The sequence below is a fragment of the Nannospalax galili genome, unplaced genomic scaffold (genome assembly GCF_000622305.1).
Source record: "Nannospalax galili isolate Female #2095 unplaced genomic scaffold, S.galili_v1.0 scaffold553, whole genome shotgun sequence".
In the NCBI taxonomy this organism is placed as follows: Eukaryota; Metazoa; Chordata; class Mammalia; order Rodentia; family Spalacidae; genus Nannospalax; species Nannospalax galili.
The window spans coordinates 5,351,431-5,371,551 of NW_008336313.1; the positions used below are offsets into that span (position 1 = coordinate 5,351,431).

At 41.9% G+C, this 20,121-nt stretch overlaps 1 protein-coding gene and 1 pseudogene across 1 annotated transcript in view; both read right to left on the bottom strand.

Annotated features, from left to right (window-relative positions):
- The window catches only part of Ror1 (receptor tyrosine kinase like orphan receptor 1), a 380,915-nt gene that overhangs the window by 183,196 nt on the left and 177,598 nt on the right, over nt 1-20,121 (bottom strand). The window lies entirely within an intron of this gene.
- LOC103732492 lies at nt 12,038-12,650 on the bottom strand (annotated as a pseudogene).

Here is a 20,121-nt window from a genome sequence, read left to right on the forward strand (position 1 = left end):
TCTGGGGACTCTTTGAAAAAATATTACCAACACCCCTGTCACTTGCTGTTCTGCTGCCTCCATTCACTCCACCTTATTTAGAGCCCATATTGTTCCAGGCACCAAGCTAGGCAATTTGGCATAGATGATCTCATTTCTGTGCCAAAACTGGGAATGGCATGTTTCAATGTGGACTCCATTAAGTATAGGGCACACACACAGATATATGCATGTACACATAAATAATGTGTGTGAGAGAGAGAGAGACAGAGGGGAGAGAGAGAGAGAGAGAGAGAGAGAGAGAGGAGAGAGAGACAGAGAGGAGAGAGAGAGAGAGAGAGAGAGAGAGAGAGAGAGAGAGAGAGAGGCTGAAATCTGCTTAGAAAGGGCTTGCTAAGAGAAAGGATGGGAACTAGTATTTGATACTTAGGTTCTGTGAGTCATGGGTATCAGGTATTTATTTGTATCTTTCTTTACCATTTTGATCATTACAATGATAGATCAAGGAAGTCTCATTTAATAGATGTGGAAACTACGGTTCTGAGAAATTAACTTCAACTCAAAACCACACAGTCACTTGATGACAGAGGTAAGATTCAGAGCCAGGTCTGTATACTTTGAAAGCCACACTTTTAACAGGATCCCAAAGAAATAGAATGATGTCCTTTTGAGCAACGGGGAGCTAAAGAAATCTTTAGTACAATAGATTGGGTGATGTCACCCTAAATCAACCTGGTTGGAAACAGGATATCTGAAAGATTGCAGAATACCAGATCCGTTCTTCTGTCACACTGAATATTTTTTTTAAATCTAGTTCAAAGCAGCTCCAAGATCAGCTGTGAGTTCAGTTATCACTGATTATTTCCAGAACGCTGAAAGGTGTGGAAAGCCTCAGCAATCCTAGCCATTGCTCCCAGGCTCCCTTTGCCTTGGGGCTTGTCTCAGTAGGGAGGCAGTGTGCCTGACACTGTGAGTTGGACACTATGTATCGATGCTGGACATCCTCCCCATTTTCAGTATCAGATGCAGAATGGAGGACCTGCAACGAGCCACCAGACTCTGGTGGTTTAGGGGAAAATAAGACAAAAATTTCAAGAGCAATTCAGATTATCACAGAGTCCTCCGAACCACAATTTCTCTAGCTCACAAAATCTTTGCCCTATTGTTAAGATGACAGAATAACTTTTACAGAGATTTCCTCCAAACTGAAATTTTCCCACTTTGAGGGAGGCTCTTGAGATTAAGAAGCTAGCAACCTCACTAGTCCAGAAAAGCTGAAACATATAAGATTCACAAGGACCCTCCCCAAGGTCAGAGAAGCAGAAAACAACTACCAAGGGTGAAGGGAAGGAGACTCTCCACCCTGTTGAACTGCCTGTACGTAATGCAGAGTTCCAGGGTGAAGGTTCTGTAAGTTAGTTGTCACTTATGTTGGGGTGATACAGGAGATCACTGAGTTCTTCATGTTCCTGTAAGTAAGCCTTCATTCATTTTCCTAAAGCAACACCAACAAACTCATTAGTTTGCCAAGTTAGATTTTGGAAGAATCATTACTTTGGTCTGTCATTGGTTTCCTACCCGGGGTGAGCAGATGTCTGTTCATGTTTCTTCAGGAAAAGTCGTACATACAATAAATGCATTATAAGTTTGAAGCACTTACTTTGCATGTGGGAGGCCCTTAATTATTATAGCAGAGTTTGGGAATGTCATTCAAATCTTGTATTATTTGGAAATGTTTTGTGTGCTTCGCAAAGCATAAAACAACATGAGGTAACTTTTACCAAGTGTTTGCTGTGTGCCAGGCTCAGTTCCAGTGATCTGATCATTACAACTGCCTTACAAAGTACGTATTATTTTTATTCTCATTTTATCAATAAGGATATGAGGGCACAAAAATCTTGAGTAATTTTGCCAGGTTATATCTAGAAAGCTAGCAGTCTGATTAAACAGTCAGTGTTCCCCCCTGTTATTCTGCTGGAAATTTACCGTAATTGTTCATATTACTATTCTACCTCCCTATAGTGTGAATGGGATTCCCACTCACCGCCTTGAAAGCAGTTTCTAGGAACAGTCTAACTTATCAAAAGTGTGTGTTTTCAACTCCCAGAGTCTGTGGAAGACATTTAATTCTCTGACACTAAATGCAGTCTCTTCAGTTTCACTTCCTGGCTGTTTAAAGGCTTCTTGAGCTTGCTCCGAGTTTGCTGAGCCTACCCAGAAAACAAAACCTTCCTAATGGCTTGGGTTTTGTGGACTTCATAAACATTCTTTCAATGATAAAAGGATCACATGCGGTGTTATCTTATTGAATAATGGTCTGCTGTGTCTTCTCTTAAATGAAATGTTTGAGCAGTGTTTTTGTAGGCCCGTGATACATTAGAATAATACCATATATTTATATAGTGCTTTGCAATTTTCAAAGTGCTTTCCCAATTACCGTCTCATTTGATCCTCACCGCAGGCTTGCAAAGCAAGTACTGCAACTGCTATTACCGGCCCCATTTTGTAGGCAATGTGGTCAAGTAGAAAGAATCTCTAGCTTTGAAGGAAAACAGAATGGGGTTCTGTTCCCTGCTCCTCACTGTTCTTGACCTTGAGTTTTCTTAACCTTTCTAAGCTTCTTCCTCAGCCCACGGAGGACAATGATTTAGGTTCTGCAGAGAATCAACTGAGATGATATATGACAAGCAACCAGAACGGTACTTACCACCAGTTATCACTACTGTTATTTTCTCTCACTGTTTAATTGCTGACTTTATAGTTTAGTTTTAGTTACTACTATGGCAAAATCGCTTTACAAAGAGAAAATCAAAAGGAGGCAAAGGGAGCCAATACTTGGGAAAAATCAGGCAAAGTAGGTTTTGTACACATTGGGGCACAGGATGCAAAGTAAGGGAGGGAAGATGTGAGCTGAATGGAATGGACAGCTAAGTGCACTGGTACAGGGAAATTACCGCAAGTCTCTTTGATAGTTGAGGCTATGCCAGGGTTTCCTCTCCAAGAGAAGCCTGATCCAGATGGCCGGAAGCAGCCCTCACCTGCCTCCCATGTCTTTCCTCTTCTCAGGACCAGGAGAGTTTCTGTTTTTTTTTTTTCAATTGCTGGGACAATACTCTGACCAATATCAACTTAGGAAGAAAAGGGTTTATTTGGCTTACATCTCCCAGGTCACATAGTTCATCAATGAGAGAGTCCAAGGTAGGAACTCAAGGCAGGAACCTGGAGGCAGGAACTGGAGCACAGGCCATGGAGGAACGCTGTTTACTGGCTTGGTCCTCTGGCCCATGCTCAACCTGCTTTTCATACAATACAGGCCCACCTACCCAGGGGTGACACTGCCTACAGTGGGCTGGGCCCTCCCACATCACTCAGTAATCAAGAAGATGCCCCACAGACATGGCCACAGGCCAGTCCAATGGAGGCAATTCCCCAACTGAGGCTCCCTCTACCTAGGTATGTCAAGTTGACAGCTAAAGCTATCCAGCACAGCTTCCCAGCCAGGACACTGGGCTCTCAAGACATGACATCAGTCTTTGAATCAGCTCCCTCAATACAATCTATCTCTATGTGTGCTTGCTGGAACCCCCTTCTCATCCATGTGCTCCTTTCAGAAGCTGGCTTAGGATCTCTCCAGGCAAAGACAGAAGATAATGACCCAAGAAAGCTCCACCTCCAAGACAGGCGCCCACTCCAGCCGAAGTGTGAGATCACTTAGCCTCATCTGGGAAACATCAACCTTCCCTGGACTTTTATCTGCACCTCTACCTCACTCTGTCTCAGGACAGTCGAGGGCACAGGAATTACGGCAGACCATCAATGTTGGGGACACTGCTAGTTGGGATCTTAAATATGTCCAAGGGCCTGTGCTAACTGCCTGGTCATCAGTCTATGACACTGTCAGGGTGGCAGGAACATTTAGAAGGTGGGAACTAGTGGAGTGGACTGCGGTCATCAGGGCTGGGCCCTTGAAGGGGATATTGGGACCCTGCTTCCACGCCTGTGCTTCTGAGTCTGAGAGATCAACAGCGCTACTCTGCTACATACTCCTTGCCATGAGGTTCTGCCTCAACACAAGCCTACATACAACGAAGACATCTGACTATGGGCTGAAGCCTTGGAACAGTGAGTCAAAATAAACCTTCCTCCTTATAAGTTGTTTATCTCAGGTATTCTGTCACAGTGACAGAAAGCTGACACAGAGCCTGTTAGACCTGAGTCATTGCCTGACTGAGTCCTAAGGTGAGCTACTTAAACTGTGACTTTGGTTTCCTTTGCTGCGGTGATTTGAATGATTGCCCCACCATCAGTTCCAAGAATTTGAACATTTTGTCCCCAGTTGGTGGTGCTGTTTTGGGAGGTTCAGGAGGTATGATCTTGCACGTCAGGAAGAAGCACGTCACTGGGTTTTGAGAGTTCAAAGCCATGGTTCACATCCAATCTATCTCTCTGTTTCCTGTTCCTGCTTGAAGATGTGGGCACTCAACTTTCTATTCCAGCTGCCTCCTGCCATAATGCCTTCTTGTCACGATGGACTCTAGTTCCTCTGGAACCATTAGCTCAATAAAATTTTCCTTCTATAAGTTGCCTTGGTCATGACGCTTTATTACAGCAACAGAAAGCAACTAATATACTTAGCACAAAACACATGGCAATCACAAGGATGAAATCAGACCATGGGTGTGAACCTTCAGGCTCTGCCTCCTCTAGAACAGCCAAACAAAAGGTGGTGGTAAATCTTACTAATGAGAATTCCCGATGTGGAGCTCTTGAGGCCAGAAGTGTTTAAGATTTCAGAAGTCTTCAGACTGTGAAAAGCATTATGTACATATACATACTAAATCATTTGGGGGTGGGACAAGTCAAAATAGGAAATTCATTTATGTTACATCTTCACCTTACACACATAACCTGGAGACAATTTCACATAATATTTTTAGAGCACCTGCATTTTGACCATGAGCTCTCATGAGAGGTCAAGCTGAAATTTTCTACTTGTGGAATCATGTCAGTGGTCAGAAGCTTCAGAACTTTGATGCATTAATTTCAATTTTTTACATTAGGGACACTCAACCTACTAATTACACCAAATAGGTTCAGGTTTTGCCAATCTGAATTATTGTATAATTCAAATAAATGTGTGTGTTTTTCTTCAATAACTCCCATTATCTGCTGGGCTGAACAAGTCACCCAGCTGAAGTAATGCGGGGAAGACAGCAAAGATCCCACCTGACAAATTATTTGTAACTGCAAATGATGTCACTTACAGAAGTTTTGACTAGTCCTACGTATTAGGTCACTAGTACTTTCCTCAAAGTAAGTCCTCAAACTCTGAAGCTACCACATGCCTGTTTGGAGTTCCACTTTTGCTACCAGACAAGAACACAACACTGGCACAGGTCTTAGAAACATTGCCATGTGGATCAGGTATCTGTAAGTTGGAATGCTGAGAGCTGAAGAGAAGGTTTACAATAAGAACTCCCCCACTACTCCACCCGCCATGCCCGCCCCAGGGCCTCACAGTTCCACATGGGATCTCTCACTCTCTCCCTAACCCACAGGAGCTTCCTCAAATCCCTCAGGTCTTTCTAAAAAACATTTTATTTATTATTTTTATTTTATGTGTATGTGTGTATGGCCTGTATGTATGTATGTGTACCTGTGTCCTACAAAGCATGAGGAGGTCCGAAGAGGGCATCAGAACCCCTAGAACTAGAATTAGAACAGTTGTTAGCCACCATGTGGGTGCTGGGATTCAAACCTAGGTCCTTTGCAAGAGCAGTCAGTGCTCTTAACCACTGAGCCATCTCTCCAGCCCCCAAATCCCTCAGGTCTTAGCTGCCTCATATATATAACAGAGAAGCTGGTTCTGACTATATTTTTTATTTTCTTTTTTTAAAGTTAGCTGTTTGTAGCAGAAGGTTGAGTTAATCATTTGTCTCTATTCATGGGACATCATCATCCAGCTCATGGTCCAAAGAAGGTCTCTCTCTCTCTCCCCCTCTTGAAATTTACATTCTTCTACTCTACCTCAAGCAGCTATTACAGTGTTGAATGCACAGGGTTTTGTTCCCATATACTCTTGCACATAGGCAAGGTTTCTTCATATGTGGAGTTAATTTTTCCAAGTAGAATTGTGCATTGTGTCTTGGAGCTTTTTCTATTTCTTTTTTTTAATATTTTTTTATTTATTAGTTTTATTTAAGGTGTATGCGTGTATTACCTGCATGTAGGTAAGTGCACCTGTGTTGTGCAATGCCTGTGGAGGACAGAAGAGGCTGTTGGTTCCCCTGGAACTGGAGTTACAGACAGTTGTTAGCTGCCATGTGGGTGCTGGGATTCGAACCCAGGTCTTCTGCAAGAACAACCAGTGTTCTTAACTGCTGAGCCATCTCTCCAGCCCCTTTTTCTACTTCTTACCTTTGTGATCCACACTGTATTTTCAAGTTCATTCGTGTTGTGCTGAGTCCATCTGCTTTGTTACCTAACATCTTGTTTATGCTGCTCCTTGGTCCTTTGCCCTTTTCATGTCATTCACTCATTCTTTGTTCCATTCTGTGCCCATGAGATTGATCTCTACAAGCACATCACTCAGCTCCATGTTCGCTGGCATCTGGCTGTGTTTGCCCAATGACAGACACGAGCAAGAGTCTGAAGAGGACATATTTCAGCTTTGATGATGCCCCCTTCCCTCCCTCCTGGTCTTACTAAGAATTTGTCAGGAGGCCCGTTCCTTTATGGCTTTGGCTTCTGCTAGAATGTTCCCCTTTTGTGACTCTAGTTTCACTGGTTCCAACTGCCTCACTCTCCCCCCTTATTTTTCAGACTCAGCTGCTGGTCCCTGCATGGCTCTCCATCCCCGTTCATTCCTTATATTGTCCTCCATCAAAAGTAGTTCCTTCCCTAAAGTTCCTTCAACTCACCTCTTTTGAGAAGACCATTTTCTTTTCTCTTGGGGACCTCATTTGATTCAATACCCCAGGATCAGCATTCACTAAAATTTAGCAATATAATGTCCAGGAATAGGTTGACTGGGCATAGTGCTCAAAAGTTTATTTGAGGATGCTTTTGGAGTAGACTGAATTGGGTGGACTGTAAGTTAAGAAAACTGCCTCTTCCACGTGGGTGGTCCTTATCCAATCAGTTCAAGGCCTGACTACAACAAAAGACTGTCCATTCCAGAAAGAAGTGGGGGTTCTGCCAGCAGACCCCCTTTCAACTCAAACTGTATCTGTATCACCTGACTCTTCCCTGGTCTGGAGCCTGAGAGCCCACCCTGCAGATTTCAGCGTTGCCAGTCCCTATAACTATGTGAGCCAATTCCTTGTAATAATATCTACCCCCGACACACACATACTATTCATCTTTCTAGAGAACTCCAAGTAGTACACATGGCTGTCCAGATTTTCTGATTCCCAACTACCACCCACAATGCTATATGGAACATACATACATGCTCCCTTATGGGACTATATGTGAATTTCTTTGGTTTACATACCCAGCAGTAAAATATCTGGATCATAAGGTAAAAACCAACTTTTAGTGTTAAAGCATAATATTCTATCAATATTATAACATTTTATAGTTATCTGTAGAGGATCTACCATGTGCCAGCCATTATGTTTGAGAACTACAGACAAAATAATCTGTGAACTAAATGTGATCCTTGCCATATTCAGCTTCCAGCAGAAAAGCACATAGTTCGTGCCCAATATAAGCACAATTATTCTTGAACCCAAAAGTCACTTACTCCACACAGCTTGTAGTCCACATTAACATCACCTTATTATTTCACTACCTTCATTAACACGAATTAATTATGGCAAGAAACTCTTTGCCAGCAAGATAAAAGGTACAAATAATTTCCTGAAAAGCTTACTCAACAAACACCTAACTGATCAACTTTTCTATAGATGACACAGGCTGACTGTTTATTTTCCATATCCTCTCCCTGTGTATAAAATTAAACGATTCCTGGCTTCTAATTGTAGCTGGCTACTACCAGAAAACCTGTGGTGCACATTCACCTCAGCTGGATAGAGAGCACCTCCAGAACACAGAGTTCTCACCAGCAATGTGACGGTGCTATCACCAACAATCCCTAAGGCATTCTCGATATGGAATGATGACTGCTATGCAGAGCAGTCACCAGCAACAATGGCGGTTTTGGAAAGCTGAATTGTAGCCCTCTTAGTTAAGATCTAAGAGGCAGAAAAGAAGATACAAACGGGGTAGCACTAGAAGCAGGGGTGAGTAAAGCGGAGCCACAGGGCAATGCTGACGATGGTGATCACTTTGGGTTTGAGTGTACTTTATGTATAACCCAAAGATCCCAGGGTGGCAGTACAGGGAGGTGCTGTGGAAGCTCAAGAGGTAGAGTCTAATGACAGATCCTTAGGTCACAGGGGATGTGTCCTGAAAGAGAACTGTGAAATCTCAGCTTCCCAGCCTTTCTCTGCTTCCTGGCTCAAGATGTAACCACTTGCTTCTACATACAGTTCTGACTTTACCATCCAGTGCCCTCACTAGAGATCCAAGTACATGGAACCCATGATATTGGACTCAGACATCCAACACTGTAAGCTAAATAAGCCACTTTTCTCTATTAAGTTAGTTACCGCAGTGTTTTGTTGTAGTGACAGTGACATAAGCTGACTTTTATGAAGCACCACGGGACAGAGCAGAGGATGCCACTGCACTGCCTGGTGCTTTGTGCTGTTCTAAGCTGTATGAATAATCCTATGAGGTCAGTACTGTTATGGTCTCCATCTTATTGAAGAGGAAATTCAGTGAAAATAAGAAATTTCTTAGCCAGGTGTGGTGGCACATGCCTGTAGTCCCAGCACTTGGGAGGCAGAGGCAAGCGGATCTCTGTGAGTTCAAGGCCAACCTGGTCTACATAGGGAGTTCCAGGACAGCTGGAGCTACTGGGAGACCCTGCTTCAAAAAGACAAAAAAAAAAAAAGAAATTTCCAACTTACTCTTTTTTTACTTATAGCTTTTTGAAGGTGTTAATGAACAGTAAACCAAATAAAATGACAAATGAATACACTGAGGAAAACTTATTCTAGAAATTTCTTTCAAATGGTAGAAAGTTGATGACAGTTTTATAGTAACCACAGTAACAGTTTAACAGCATTTACTTTTGTGTCACAATGACCAAAATACTGTCAGAAACTTAAGGGATAAAAAGTTTACTTGGCTCAGCATTTCCAAGGAATTTCAGGCTACCTGGCTGCAGCAGTCCTGTTCATGGCAGTGGCAGTGTGTCTGGTGCCTGTTCACATGGCTCAGATTAAAAAGCAGAGAGAGCAGGTAGGAACCAGGGACAGGTATAGCCACCACTTCTTCAAAATAATGCCACAAGTAAAGAATATTCTAGATTTAAACCATAAAAGTCTATACTTTTAATTAATTGCAAGATGTGGACCTTCAACTACAGAGACTCACATTGTATTTACTAAGTCAAATTGCATTTCACTGGGTCAATCCATTTCCTGGAGTAAAACTGGAATTTTGATCTTTGAAGTGGTCCAGCTTCCCAGGTGTAATACACACCGTTGAGCCCAACAGTGGGGAGGCAAGGCAAGTGGATCCATAGACGTTCAAGCCTAGTCTGGTCTACGTAGGGAGTTCCAGGCTATCTAGGGCTACATAATGAGACCCTGTCTCAAAAAAAAAAAAAAAAATAAGTGGGCCAACTTTCCTTCTCTATATCTACAACTTTCTGAAACCACAAATTTCACACCTAAAAATATGCAGAGACAGTTTATAAATGGTTTCACATCTATGGTCAGGCTTCAGTTGTCTCCTTTCCTGTCTGGGCGTCCTTGGGCAGTCTTGTCTACCTTTCTGTTTTTCAGTTTCTTCATTGGGAGCAGAGAAGGATTAGACAAGATCACCCATGTAGAGTTCACTCTTCCTGACTTTATTCTCTGTCAACTCTACTACTGCTGCATTGCACTCATTCTTACTCAGCTTGCAAACACATCCCTGGCCTCTCTGAAGAACTGTAAATTCCTCAAGAGCAAAAGCTCCACCATATTTTTTTTTTCGAAAACATATAAATACATTTAAAAAAAATTCTCCATAGTGCTATTGGCCCAGGGAATGATCACAAATACTTTCCAAATGAGCAAATGTACCCTTACAAGTTGTGATTTACTTTTCAGCCAATAAACACTGTTTTCAAAATCCTCTCCATGAATTTTGGAAAATGGCAGGACACTAGATGTGAGCTGAAGTGACAAAAATCTCTGTCATGAACCTCAATCACAAGTCTGTAATGCTGACAGGATGTCGCCCACCAAGGGAGGGCTGGACAGAACATAGTTACAGCAGATACCACTACATCAACCTCAGACAAGATCACGGGATCTTGTGGCCAAGGAAAAATTACACAACGCTCAGAAATTTGCTTTGGCACAGGGTGGGGACACTGTGGCACCACTTCGTGTGTGTTCAGCTACTTCACCATCCCATTTTTCTGTTTTATACTTCCGAGCATGAAAAAGAAAAATTTCTGGATAACTGCTTAACTGAGAGAGAGCTAGTCTAAAAGAAAGTTGGTTTCCAAGAGCCACCCAACAGGTAATTATGCCACCTTAGCTATTAATTCATTTTTGTAAAGACTGAAGATCTTCCACTTGAAAAGTCCAAATTTCATTGCTATTCCTATGATTGGAAGAAATAGATGTAAATTTAATTATGTATTGATCTCTAATGCTGGCATGGCTGCATTACAGATGTATAGCACTGTCAAAGTCTACTACAGTAAAAATATAATCACCTTTTATTCATTTGGCAACTACATCTAGCCTGAGGATTCCAGATTTTCTGTTCCAGTAACTCCCATTTTCCTTTCCCTTCTGCCAGCTGCTTGTTTTCCCATTCATTTGCACCACCATAGCAAGATGTGAAAATGAACAGTAATTTGGTCTACTGTAGTTCTGGCAAATCTCTACAGGCTAAGTGGTGTTAAATGTGTGCTCGGAGGGTTTCTGTTTGTTACAGATGATAAAGAAATAACTCTGATGCAAGCAGAATGCTGAGCTAGGAAAAACCTTGTGAGCCTTTTCGTGCAAACTTGCTTTACAGATTATAAACTAGAGTACAGTAAGGCAGACTTTGACTGGAGGTCACACAGACAACAAGACAAGAAGCTGGAGCTAGAGGTCGCGTATTCCCACTCTTAGTTCAGTGTTCTCCCCGTGTATTCTCCAGAAAATAGAATGAAGAGAAAGGAATGAGAAAATAGAAGCTCATATTTCTGACACTTTTGAGGAAGTGTTGTCCACATGAAAGATGCATGTTCAATTAAAATTTTTGTTCACATTTAACAATATTTTCTGACCACTTAGTATTTGCTCATTTACATTTTCTCAAATGCTTTGCACCATGTCCCAGCAAAGCTGGTTTTTAATAGTCCCTTTCTTTTTCTGAGATGAAGCTTAGGCTGAGAGGCAGAGATTCGCTCAGGGGCACATGTCCAGGAAGGATTTAATTCCAGAGCTCTGTCCACATCTTCAGCCTCTATATTTTCCCCAAATGTTAGCTATTAGAATTAGTTTCTTCACCCATCTCAATTTTTCCCAAATGTTAGCTATTAGAATTATACTCTCACAGTTTTGATTTAAATAAATTTGACTATTAAGGAATAAAATTCATGAAACTATGAGTTTAGTAAGTTAAGGAAACACATGAGGGCTATATGAAAACGAAACAGAACTTTGAATTAAAAAAAAAAAGCTCCATCCATGTAGAACCCAAAACATCATTTGGAAACAGTGGTGATCACTGCACACTGGAAAATCAGAACCTCACGGGCACGTTGCAAGGAAAAGGGTACATAGCACCCACACCAGAGGGCTCTATGTTTGTTACCACCAGGAACTGGTCATGATTCTTAACCTGTCCAAACATCAGAGTCACCTGAGGTTCTCTTTGAAAGCATATTCCCAGACTCCTAGATCAGAGGACCAGGGGTCAAGTTCAGAAATTAACAAGTTTTTTAACAAAATGTATGATTTGTTAGTAAACGTGATTAGTTGAGGTGGGTGAGTCAACACAGTGAAAGCCCTAACAAGTGTAGAGCCCACAACTTGTCCAGGGGATCATGATTAGGGGTATCTTGGCCACTGGTGATGAGCCATTTCTCAGCCACCACATCTTCAAATTCACCTGTATCAAACTTGGTGAAGCCCCAAGTTTTGAAATGTGAATCTTCTGATGTCTAGAGAACTTAAACTTGGCCTCCGTTATATGTTGCTACTCTGCAGCTTGATGCAGGTGGACATGATGATGTGGCCAATGGAAATGGCCACTGTGCCTTGAGGCTTCTCAAAGGCAACCATCATGCCTGTCTAGAGCCTGACAGCCCCAGCACATGACAACATTTTACTGATGCAGAGGATGTGGAAAGGATGGAGCCACACTGGAGTACAAAAGCCATCTTTGCCACAAAGTTGTACTATGTACTTGGCACAGAAACAGGAGAACTCCAGAGCTTGGGAGGAGGGCTGCTTGTATTTATCAGACCCACAGAGTGAGAATTCATCTATTTCTGCCTCCTTCTGCCCCAGGTCAAATATAGGGATTTTGGCATCAGGGATACCATGATAGTCAAACTTTGGAAATGGCCTGTTCTTTCAAGGCCTATACTGATAACAGTGAGAGGGTTAGCGGTGACATCAGGACCTTCAATGGCATACCCAAGAAGGGAAAAATTGATAGTCTTGAAAACATCCAGTAAACCTGGTCTGATGGTCCTTAAATCATACCTCGAGCAACCATGGGCCTCAATACCAGGGAGTAAATGATTCACAAGCCTATAGTAGTCACTCAACAGCCATAAGGCCTCAGAGGACTATTGCTATTCATCTGTCGTCACCAAAACAAAGCTGAAGAGAAAATTCCCAACAGTCTGTCATGAATTCTACTTTCGAAGCTATTTGGTAAGATCTTCTCAAACCTCTGCTTTCTTACTGGCCCTGGTAAGAGACCCCAGGGAGAAATTTACTCTCACAGATACCACCATATCATGGGCAGGGCTTCCCAAGGACATAAACGTGCTATGTAGTCCAAGGGCAGTATTGACCTTCTGCCAGCTGTTGGCCAGTTGCTCACATTCCCTCATCACTGTAAAGCCGGCCAGCTGAATTAGAGAGCAGGATCCAGTGCAGGGAACTCTGTGGAGAAGGAGACAGATCAGTCACCATCCCTGGCAGAGGGAAAGTGGGGAGAATGGGCATTCCAGCAAAGGTTGCAAAGCTGGACCAGCCTCCCAGCCAGTGATATCTGCCTTCCGGCTAATGCGGAGCAGAAGAGAGGGAGGCTTTGCCACTCCTTAATACTGGTTCTGCTTCAAAACCACAGACACCACAGGGTGTACCTCAGGTCAGGATGCAGTGTTTTAAGGTGATCTGTGATAACCACCCAAACCACATGTTCTTTAGCTCTTCAGTCTTTTTAAAAACTAAAAGAGTTGCCAACAGTTACTCTAAAGAAATGGTACAAGAAAATATAGATTTCCTACCTTTCTTGAAGAAGAAAAAGATCACACAATACAAAGCCTGCATTACAATATGGTAACAATGAAGAGTAGTCAAGCTGTGATCACGTCCACTGGATATCCAAGAGAAAGAGACCTAGCACACCTCAACAGATCATACTCAACCTTCTTAACTTTTTCTGCTACTGCCTGCTCTGGTTGAGATCTGGGTTTCTGAACTTTATTATGACCTACCTTACTAAGTAAGGCAAAAACGTCATTAAAACATGACCTTTATCCCGTCTTCAACACATCTATATTTGTTTAATGTTGGTCTGAGGCCTAACTAACATTTTATTTGGTCAATAAACAAATTGAAAGAATAAAAAAAAGTAGTAAGCCAATGTTCTGTTAAACGCTATGTAGAGATACAAAACCGAGCAAGACATGCTACCTGACTTCAAAGAAAAAGTCTGATGTGAGGGACCAAAAGTTCCAGAAATGGAGTCTGGCTGGGGTTGTGTCTTACAGCACAGTTCACTTAACCTCTCGGAGCCTTTGCTTACTCAGTAGGAGGGTGAAGATGAGAATATGTGCCTCACAAAACTGTCTTGTGAACCTAGGCTGGAGGAAATCTCTTCTAAATATACCAACAACAAAGTGAAAAATAAGATGAGAGGTCGGCATGGTCCTAAGAAGCAAAGTATACCTGGTTGACGGAGTCAACAGCTTCAAGGAGGAAATGGCTTTTAACCTGGAAGGTCTTGGAGGCATAGGGTCAGGTCTTACTGAAACATGAGTTAGAAAATTTTAGGCAGAAGAAAGGGTAAAAGTGGAGGAGAATATCAGGAATGCAGGGGAGGGGAGGGGAGGGGACACTGGGAAGCCATTAGCACACATTGTACACCCTCCCAACCTCTGGCTAAGACTGAGGCCAGGGCATCATCCTCTGTAGAGTTACTTTGAGACTGAGCCAGCTCCTCCTACTCACATGCTTCAGGTAGATAAAGACCCAGTGACCACACACACTGCAGGACCGGCCCTTCCAGAACCTCCCATTAGAATGCTTACAAGGAAGGCTTTAAAACCAATCTGAGTAGCAATCTTTAAACTTGGCCCAACTCTTACACAATTCATGAGAAGCTTTCAAGTGAGGTTTTGCAGGTGATTTATTTCTATCTTCCTGAACGATATTTTATGTAGGATACATATTTAAAGCCCATATGAGATGAAAAAAAAAAAAGGTAGATTTCTGCAGCACCACTAGCAGTTGAACTGCTCTGGTACTTAAAACACCTTAACACTAGATTGAGTATGCATTAATGAGATTATTTTAAATTACAGAAATAAAGGTGCAAACTGTACTTGTTGCATGTCAACTGTTATTCCAAGTGTGTCACATGTGCTAACTCTTTATAACAGCCTGTGATCATGTAATATCATGATCTTTGATATGTGGATGGGGAAGCTGGGAGGAACCATTTGTCTGAGGTCAAATACTCCATGTGGTTTGAGCCCAGGTTCCAAATTCAGGAACCACTCTTAAAACACTACCCTATATTCACTTTCCTTTTATAAGATTTTTAGCTTATTAGTTTTGAAAGACACAGAAGTATTCAAAACATGAAAAGAAAAAATACTTGATTTAAAAACTCATATTTCCCTGTAAGGTAACAGTCTCTCATGTACCAAAGAGTTTGTATATATAATATACTTTGTATAAATTCTTCCAATCCTAACTCACTATGTAACACATTTTTAATGCAAAATAACTCCTTATACGGGTAGTGTCCACATGTGATTCTATGAGAGACTGTTACCTATACTGCCTTCCATGAAAAATATAAACACCTACTCTAGAAATAAGGGCAAAGTCAGGGAGGGCTTCAAGATAAGGAAAGACTGTCTGGATTGGGTCCTAGGGCAACTGGGAACAGTGTCTAAAGAAAATGAAGATTAACACTCACAACAGCATTATTGACTAAAGGTGCAGTTCTGCTTTAGACAACCAGAGAAAACAACTGAGGATCAGAACAACAGGTTCTTCATAGCTCACCTAGTGAGGCAGTGAGTGTGTGGGCCCTTCAGTTAGACAGAATGACTCCCAAGTTAGTTCTTTCACTCTCCACTGAGCTCAGAAATTGCTTACTTCTCTGAACCTCAGATTTCTCATCTGTACAATGAAAAATGCTTATATTTAACTCACATCATTGTTGGGACAATCAAAATCATTCATATAAAGAAGTTAGAAGATGTCTTCTATGTAAGAAGCTTTCAATGAATGTTACCTATTATTCTCATTTGGATAGTCCCTTTTACTGATCGTACTCTCAAATAGCAGCCCTTGTTTTTATTCCAGAGTATTGTCCTTTAACGTGTGATTGACCTTAGAATTTACTTCCAGGCAGAGTCTAGTGATCAGTGGAAGGGACCAACTAGAATCAGTTGGCTAGAGAGGTTGAAAAGCTTCCTAAGAAAGTTCTCTTTCTTAGAACTTGGTCCAAGGAAGGAAGGACTAAAGCAATATAATAGCTCATTATACTATTACTATTACTGTTACTGTTACTGTTATTATTACTATAAACTCATCTTTATGTTCAGATTAATGCAATCTGAAGAAACAAAAAGCATCTTTAATCGATATTTATTAAGTACCTACAGCTATCCATTCTTGAACTAGTTTCTAGAAACACAAAATGTAAAGTCTCCTGTCCTAATGGAGTACAAAACAAGGCCTAGGGGAATAACCTAGGCAGTGTCCCAACAGTAGCGATGAGGTGGGTTGAAGGTTCAGGCAAACAGAGAGTAAGAGCATTTGTTCTTGTTTCAGTGATTAAACACTGTGACCAAAAGTAACATAGAGAGGGAAAGGGTTTATTCAGCTTACGATGCCAAATTAGAGTCATCATTTTGGGAAAGCCACAGAGGCAGGAGCTTGAGACAGCTGGTCACACCACAGCCAGTCAAGAGCAGAGAAAAACAAATGCAGCCATGCTGTCCGCGTGGTTGCTGTTACGCTCAGCTAGCTTTCTTTACTCAAACAGTTCAGGGTCCAGCCTAGGGCATGGTGCCACCCACATTCAGGGTGGGTCTTCCCACCTCCATTAACAATTAATACAATCCCCAGACATGCCCCGGGCCAATCTGATCTAAGCAATCCTTCAACTGAGAATTGAGAGTCTTTCTCAGGTGATTTTAGGTTATGTAGTTGATAGTTAAAACTAACTAGCACAGTATTCAATCTTGACACAGGCATTAAAGGAATATTCACTGAGGAAGTGACAGATGAATTGAGATTGAAAGAATGAAATAGGATGGTTCAGATAAATGACAGATTAGATGAGGAAGGAGGATACAAGGGAGAATATTCTAGATGAAGATGTGTCATAAGGTAACAAAAATTGAATATGATATGGAAATAAAGAGAGTGATTTAGCGTGGCTGAAGTTTTATGATTTAATGAATGGGGCAGACGGTGAAGCTGGAGGAGTCAGTGGCACAAGGTGAAAGGGATAATGGCTTCCCTGGAAGGTAGTTGGTCTCCAGGTAGGAGCTATTATGCAGAGGGCAGATGTGCTCCTAATTCCAATCAGGAAAACTCTTCTGCCTGGAATGGGAAGTGATCTAGCTTGTTTCTCCATTGTTATGACAAAATACTCTGACCAATACCAACTCGGGGAGGAAAGAGTTTATTTTATCTCACATCTCTTGGGTCACAGTTCACCAGGGAGCCCAAGGTAGGAACTCAGGGCAGGAACCTGGAGGCAGGAGCTGGAGCGCAGGCCATGGAGGAACACTGCTTACTGGCTTGCTCCCTGGCCCCTGCTCAGCCTGCTTTCTTATGCAACACAGGCCCACCTGCCCAGGGGTGGCATCACCCACAGTGGGCTGGGCCTTCCCACATCACTCAACAATAAAGAAGATGCCCTTCAGACATGGCCACAGGCCAGTCGAATGGAGGCAATTCCCTAATTGAGGCGCCCTCAACCCAGGTGTGTCAAGTTGACACTAAAGCTAAGACAGCACAGGAAGTAAGCCTGGGGAAATAGAACAGGAGCGAAGCAGGGGTCATGAGATGAGATGGGGTCCCAAACTAACCATATCTATGCAAGAGGGGAACCAACTCAAATAGAAGGTCCCATAGACTTGGAAATCAGGAAAGGGAATAGAAAAATGGAGATTTCTGGCTCAGACAATGGTCAACAATTAAACTATACAGAGATAAGCCACATAGAAGGAGCAGCTAGTGTGGAGGCAGGTCAAGTTTTAGATGACCATTAAGGCTCCTGGAAGGGATGCTAACTAGCTGACAACTAGATGAATGAGTCCATAGTTCAGGAGAACCCCCACAATCGACTGACAGATCAAAAATCAGTCAATGAGTAATACCCAGGGATGAAGGAGACCAAAACTTCCAGGTGACATTGTGGGATGTGAGATAAGATCCATCCATGATGGGAGAGGAAAAGAAAACACAGTTGCAAAGAAGCTCTTTCCACAAACCTCAGAACCACAGACATGGATCCCAGCCAGGCAGTTCAACAGGTACCACAGTTAGAACCTTTCAGAACACATGCTGCTGCTAAGCATTAAACTAGTGGGTGCAACAAACTTGGGGGCAGAATGCATCAATTCATCTCACTTCTGGCATGACATTTCCTGTGCTGCAAATAAATTGGTACTGGTGTTTCTACTGTTCAGTACAGGAATACCTATGTTTTTAGATAAGGTTGAAGATTTTAAATATAGTTTCTCATAAAAAATACTCATTGCTTGGCCGGACGTGGTAGCACCACCTTTAATTCCGGCACTCGAGAGGCAGAGGCAGACAGATCTCTGTGACTTCAAGGCCAGCCTGGTCTACATAGTGAGTTCCAGGCCAGCTGGGGCTACAGGGAGACCCTGTCTTAAAAGACCCCCCCAAAAAAATTATTCATTGCCAAAAAATTTTTAAAGAAATGTCAATAAGAGAATAAAAATATTTCATAATCTCACAATCTAAAAATAAACAATCACGGGGTTATTTCCTCTATTTTTCTATGTAATTTTTTTAAATAGCTGAGATTGCATTTATTTTTATCCAATTTTTTGTTACTGTAGATAAGCATGTTACTAATAACTTCATCCATAGTTGTTATCTACATTCTTGAATATTTTTCCAGAATTGATTCCAAAAAATGAATTTATTAGGTTCCAGGTGTGTAAGGTTGTGCATGCCTATGTGCATGTCTAGAATCTTAATGCTCAGGAAGCTGAGGCAGGAGGTTCATAAGTTCAAGGCCAGCTTAGGCTACACTGTGAGACTGACCTACCTTAAGTTCCCTCACAACACCCCCCCCAACAAAATGAATTACTAAGCCAGCTATAATAAATACTTTATCTTCTTTGATTTGATAGAAAAAATTCTTTCCATCTACTTCTAAATTATAAACAGATATAGAATTATAAACAGAAATACATGCACAGCAGGGGGTGGGGCTCTACTGATTTCTAAAGGCTTTAGAGAGTACAAAATGAAACGAACTTATGCATGAATTCTAAGGAGGAACTTCCTGAGCAAATCTATATTTAATTCATTTTCCAGAATAACTTGTAGTACATTTTATCTTCATATGAATATTTGTACAAAAAATGCTATAGAACATTGGCAGTCTGCAGATACCTAAATGCCACAGGGGATCAAGAAGGGTCAAAGCCCGGAGGGGTTCATGATCCACAGTCAAACTATACTTCACAGTCATGAATGAAGGATCTGAGGCCCAGAGGAAAAAAGTTAATTTTCTGGTGATAAAGCAGCACAAATGGTAAATGGCAGAGTAAGGATTGGGCAGGTCACCTTAAGTCAGCTCAGCATTAACGGAAAACTTTCCACATGCTGGGTCCTGAGTTGAATACTGAAAATGGTCAGTGAATACAAGGCTGATGATGGTTTTAGGAAATGGGGGCAAACTAATAGACGATACAAAAAGGACTATATTCATTTTCCTCTGTAAGATAGCATCTTAATGTCCCCTTTGATTTTAAATGGAATATTTTTTTCTCAGCCTGGGTTCTTATGCTATCATTCCTCAAGAAGGAATAGAAGCTTCTCCTATGTATTCCCACAGTTGGATAGAGGACTGAATAACCGACCCTACCAAGTTTTATAAAATGACGGGATAATAATCACCACCATTCAACAGTAACATTTACTAAGTGCTTACTGTGCACCAAGCACCATCCCACGCCCTTTAATTGCAGCAATTTATTGAAGCTGAGCTTCTCCTAAATAGCAGCAAGTCCCTTTCAGATCTAATTTGGGAAAACCTGAAACCTGGTGAAACTAAGTAATTACATCTCACAGGGCTTTAGGGTATCCCTTCAGATGAGGCATCGCCTAATCCAGGAGACAGGAACCACATAAGGTGGGCGAATAAAACAGCTGTGAAGGCCTCCCAGGCAAGCGGCAACATCTGGTCTAGGAACCTGATCTGAAGTTAGAACCTTTCAGACGCACTGGTTTAGTGCTTTCTCATTTTCAAGAACTGGAATTGAAAATGTGACCAACATGAAACGTATTATTTGACATCCTAATTGGGATGTTTTCTTGGGTAGCCAAGCAAACAGAAAAACCAACTCATTACAAAATGGCAAACAACAAAAGAATCCAAAGGCTT